The sequence below is a fragment of the Bubalus bubalis genome, chromosome 18 (assembly GCF_019923935.1).
Source record: "Bubalus bubalis isolate 160015118507 breed Murrah chromosome 18, NDDB_SH_1, whole genome shotgun sequence".
Taxonomy (NCBI): domain Eukaryota; kingdom Metazoa; phylum Chordata; class Mammalia; order Artiodactyla; family Bovidae; genus Bubalus; species Bubalus bubalis.
Window position 1 is genome coordinate 54,439,515 of NC_059174.1, and position 5,988 is coordinate 54,445,502.

A 5,988-nucleotide genomic window follows, 5' to 3' on the forward strand; every position below is an offset into this window, starting at 1 on the left:
AGTAATATAATAATCGGCTTGAAAATGGGCGTCCCCTATTTCAAAGTCAGATGGCACAAGGCGGAGAGGCCGAGGGCCGTGGAGATCCTCCCGCCTAGAGGATGGGATTTCACTCATCCTTGTAACCGATGGATGAAACGTGGGCCAGTGTGGGTGTGTGGACGTCAGTCCAGCAAGGCACATGGAGAGTCCCGTTCCAGGGCTCCTCTCAGTTTCTCCGCGAGGTCCAAAGGAGGGGTCACCTCAGGTGGGCTGGGAGCCCACCCAGTTGAGGTGGATCTTCCCTCCCGGGCTGACACCCGAATGCAAGGCGAGTGCAGAGAAAAAGAGAGCAAGCCGGGCAGTCAGGCAAGAAAAGGGACATTTATTAGAGGGAAATGAGAGGGTGACTGGCCCTTAAGGAGAACCTGCGTCCTCCCTTTCTGACGGGGTCCTTCTTATACCCCGCCAATGAAATATTATTTGAAGGGATGGTTAATTTTTAGCCTGTAGCTGAGTCCTGTGGTCACATAGCAGGAGGTCTGGAATCCGGCGGTCTCGTAGCCTTGAGCAGGTAGGCGCCAACGAGAAAACAGAATGTCATTTGGGCAATTTGGTCAATCAAGGGTCACTGTGATTTTATTCTGTTTCCGAGGTCAACATCTTGACCATTTCAACCAGGAGTCCCCACAGAGACCCTATCAATAAGCCAAAATGACTTCCCCATACTGACGGAGGAAAGGAGCTGGTTGCCCTGACTAAACTGACTCTGTTTTAAAGGAAAGGAAACTCCATCTTGCACTCTCCACGAATTTTGGACTACATATCTGGTAACCATGGAGATAACATACCAATGCCTAGCAAGCCTCCCCAGCGGATAAGCATCAGACCAGGCTAACCTCATACCTAGACTCCCCAGAGCCAAAAAGAATGCAATAATCCTCTATGTAATCAATCACTTTCTGTAGTTCTAATAATGCCCATTGATGTGGGCTACACTGCATGACTAGATGACCTTTAGAATATGAATCATGACTGTAACCTGTTTGTATCTCTTTCTAACATTTTCCAAAGCAGACTTGAGAAATCTGGGGATGTGGGCTTGGGCATGTACACTTTGGGTATAAAAGGTTGTTGGCACAAAGATCGGTCGGGGTCCTTGGCTAAGGAGGAAACTCTGTCTGGGACCCTCGGGTGTAAAAAACTGCTCTCCACTATCCACACTGTCGTTCTGAGTGAGTTTTGCTTCCGGGGACGTTTGGCTATAACATTTGGTGCCTTGGCCAGGAAGCTCCTCACTGTGAGGAGGCAAGTCCCGTTTGGGGCTACTCCGAGGCTTCATGACTCGGATCTTCTAGAGGGGGAAAGGCGCCTCACCCTTCTGGAAAGATTCCATTTCTTGATGCCCGGATTTTTAACATTAGTGGGTAGTGGACGGCAGCAGGGGAGTTGAGCACTCAGGGAAGGAGGTTCCCACCTTCCTGATCAACCCCATGGGAGGGAATAGGGGACACACACTGACCGTGAATGTCACAAAAGAGGTGGTGTCTGCGCCGTCTTGGGGTAAATTATTACCAGACGATTGAGAGAGGGCTTTGGGGGAAGAAACTTGGTCTTTGTGTGCTCGTATTCTGCCCTCCCCAAGGAGGTGTCCCATCTGCTGTGGAATTCTTGATCCCCTCAGGGTTATCAGGCTAGAAGGACACAAGTGAATACCAATTGGCCTTTCCAGAGATGGCCTGGGACATGGGATACTTAATCCATCTATGTTTTCATCTGCACCCGATCAAGCCCACCAAGGCAGAACCGACTTTCAAAATCAGAAGAGAAACAGTCTTGGACCACGTGGTGTTCTGGTTTGGCCGTGCCGGCCGGCAGGTGAAGATACGCCTATCCCCCTTCTCCCTCTGGGATCTGGCAGGTAAGGCTCTTCTCACCCCAATTAAGAAGGAGGCAGAATGGCAATTTAAATGTTTCATTGAGTGGAAATAGAACGAAAAGGGAAGAGAGAAGAATATTCCAGGAGGTAAGCAAAATGGGAGGAAGTGAATCTGAGGCAACTGTAGTGGAGTGCATGATTAAGAATTTTAAGAAGTGATTTGGAGGAGATTACGGGGTGAAGATGATGCCTAACCTGCTCCGTGTACTCTGTGAGGTTGAATGGCGCTCTATGGGAGTTGGATGGCCACCAGAGGGCCCCATGGACTTAAATAGAGTAAAAGCAGTCTATGCAGTGGTCCCAGGAGAGCCAGGACACCCAGATCAATATCTCTATATTGATTCATGGTTATGGCTGTCTCAAGATCCTCCCCCTTGGGCAAGATTCTATATTCAGAAATGGAAAGAAAAATATTCAAGGCACAATAATTGACTGATGACAAAAAGGAAATTCTACAGGATTCCGACAGGGACGATCTGCCCCCTCTCCCCTCCATGCTGGATGACACGCCTGCCACCCAATGCTCCACCGGGACCGGGGACCATCTGAATGCCCGATCCAGCAGCCGCTGCTCTCCTACCTGCCCCCCAGGAGGTCGTAGAGACGCCACCTCATCAGGCTCAGATCCCAGCAGTAGGAGCCTCTGGTCAAAGTCACAGGATTCAGCCCCAGCCAAACTTCCTAAATTGTACCTGCCTCTCCCAGTGAGTACTGATGGAAAGGGGAAAGGAGACACAGGAATTAGACAGAGGCTGGGCTCCGCCAATGAGCCGGGGAAAAGGGCCCCACTACCAATGTCCCTCAGCTACAACAGCCCCCGGTTCAGGCCTCACGTAGCCTACTATTACCAACCATTTTCCTCTATGGACATACTAAATTGGTAAAAACACACTCCACCGTACTCGGAGGAGCCACAGGGCATGATCAGGCTGATGGAGATTATTTTTCGAACCTACCGTCCTAGGTGGGATGACATAATCCAGCTGCTAGTCTCCCTCTTCAGCACTGAAGAAAGACACAGGGTCCATACTGAGGCTAGAAAATGGCTCTGAGAAATGGCCCCCGAGGGTACCGTGAACCCACAGCGGTGGGCAGAGTTAGCCACCCCTGATGGAAGGCCCGACTGGGACTATAACACAGAGGAAGGAAGGGCCCACCTTGAGAGATATCAGGTGTCTATTTTACAAGGTCTCAAGAAGTGGGCCCCCCGCAAGCCTATGAATATGGCAAAACCTACCGAAGTAGTCCAAAAGGAAACTGAAACACCTACTGAGCTTTACGAAATATTGCGAGACCTATAGACTTTATACACCAGTAGATCCGGAGGCAGCTGGGCCTCAAACTGTGATAAATACAGCCTTTGTATCTCAAGCCTACCCTGATATCAGACGCAAGCTCCAAAAGGTAGACGGAGTATTAGCCAAGACCAGGTCACAAATAATTGAGATTGCTGGTAAGGTGTTCAGAAACAGAGACGTGGAGGCAGAAAAAGGAGGCTGAGAAAAAAAAAAACGGAAGGAAGATAACAAGACAACAGATCAGAGGATCGAGGGAAGGCCCCTCCCTGGGCCTTCCCCAAAACCTCCACCCCCTCTAAATCCGGGTCAGTCTCCCAGCAAGCCTCCTACAAGGAAGCCCAGGACCACCTGGCAACCAAATCAAGGCACCGGATGATGGGGCTTTGGCCACTGGAAAAATGAATGCTCCCAGAATAGCGGGGCGGGGGGCAATAGGGGGAAGAACTGGCATCAGCTGTTATAGGGCTGGCCGGACTAGAGACTGAAAAGGGGTACCGGGGCTCAAAGACAAAAGGTCCCTGAGAGCCCATGGTAAAACTAAAAGTGGGGGACCAAATGATTGACTTTATGGTGGGTACTGGAGCAGAAATGTCAGCGGTGTCCAAACCGGTGGCACTCCTCCCAGACGGTCACTGCTGTAGGAGGAATAACTGGGGAAAAGCTGATCAGACCATTCCTTCTACCCCGGAAATGCCAGCTAGGGGACTGGCATGGAAGTGACTCATGAATTTCTATATATTCCTGAATGCCTGTTGGGAAGAGACTTGTCTAAACTGGGGGACAAGTGACCTTTTCCCCCCAAGAAAGAGCCACCTAGGGCTCAACCACCTATTTACTCTCCCTCTCGGTAACCCCTCAAGATGAATGGAGGTGGCATGACCCTCCGGAAGGGAAGCCAGATGGGTTAAATGATCGAGAGAGAGAGCTGATCCAACAATTCCCTGAGGTTTGGGCAGAAGATAACCTCCCCCCCACCCCTGGACTCACCAAGCAGCAAGCTCCAGTGATAATAGAACTCAAACCCTGTGCTATACCAGTCAGAAAACATCAGTACCCGCTACTGCTGGAGGCCTGAGTTGGCATCTTGCGACATAGAAATAGGCTTTGGCAGGCGGGCATCCTGATTGAATGCCAGTCAGCCTGGAACACACCCATCAGCCAGTTAAGAAGGAAGGGGGACAGGACTACAGGCCTGTGCAGGACCTCAGACTGGTCAACCAAGCAGCCGTAACTCCACCCCACAGTTCCTAACCCCTACACCTTGCCAGCCTCCTCCCACCGAGTGCTAAGATCTATACTTTCCTAGATTTGAAGGACGCATTTTGTTTTGTATCCACATTGCTCTGGTTCAGTTCAGTTCAGTCGCTCAGTCGTGTCCCACTCTGTGACCCTATGAACCGCAGCACGCCAGGCCTCCCTGTCCATCACCAATTCCCAGAGTTCACTCAAACTCATGTCCATTGAGTCGGTGGTGCCATCCAACCATCTCACCCTCTGTCGTCCCCTTCTCCTCCTGCCCCCAATCTTTCCCAGCATCAGAGTCTTTTCCAATAAGTCAGCTCTTCGCATCAGGTGGCCAAAGGACTGGAGTTTCAGCTTCAACATCAGTCCTTCCAATGAATACCCAGGACTGGTCTCCTTTAGGATGGACTGGTTGGATCTCCTTGCAGTTCAAGGGACTCTCAAGAGTCTTCTCCAACACCACAGTTCAAAAGCATCAATTCTTCTGCGCTCAGCTTGCTTTATAGTCCAACTCTCACATCCATACGTGACCACTGGAAAAATACATGACTATTGCTCCAGTGTCTCAACCCATTTTTGCTTTTATGGGAAGAGCCAGCAGGGGGCACTAAACAACGGCTCACTTGGACTCACCTCCCACAAGGATTTAAGAATTCCCTGACCATTTTCTGGGAAGCCTTGGCTTCCGACCTGAACTCATTCCAGCCAGAACAGTTTTGATGCTGGCTGCTGCAGTATGGGGATGACTTGCTGTTGGCTGCTGAGAATAAAGAGGACTGCTGGGAAGGAACTAAGGCTTTGATAGAGATGTTCATGGAAGCAGGCTACCAAGTCTCGAGGAAAAGGGCACAGATCTGCAAGGGGGAGGTAAGATATTTTGGGGTTGTCCTGAGAAGGGGCACAAGACTGTTGGACCAGTCTAGGAAAGAAGTAGTTTTGAGAATCCCACAACCAAAAACTCTACGACAGGTCCGAGAATTTTTGGAAGCCACAGGGTTCTGTAGAATTTGGATCCCAGGATACTCTCAGATGGCCCAGCCCTTATATGAACTGGCAGGGCAAGAAGGGGATTCACTAAGTTGGACAGAGAGGCAATAACAAGCCTTTGAAAAGTAAATATTGGCTATTACATCGACACCCACAGTAGGGTCTGCCAGAACTTACTAAGGCATTCACTGTTTATGTAACTGAAAAGGACAACGTGGCTATGGGGGTGTTAATCCAGACTGTGGGGACATGGGACTGACCGGTGGCCTATCTCTCAAAACGGCTGGACAACGTTACTACCGGGTGGCCTGGGTGCTTATGGGCAATTGCCGCTGTTGCCTTACTGGTCCGAGAAGCGACCAAGCTGACTTGGGGCCAAAACTTAACTGTAAAAGTCCCCCATGAGGTCAACGCTGTCCCACTATTGTAGCCACATGTTCCGGGAAGCAAACTCAGAAGGACATTGCAGATAGTGGAGTGCAGTTTATTACACCGGCAGGCCCAAGGCAGAGTCTCCTCTTAGCCAAGGACACCACCAGTTTT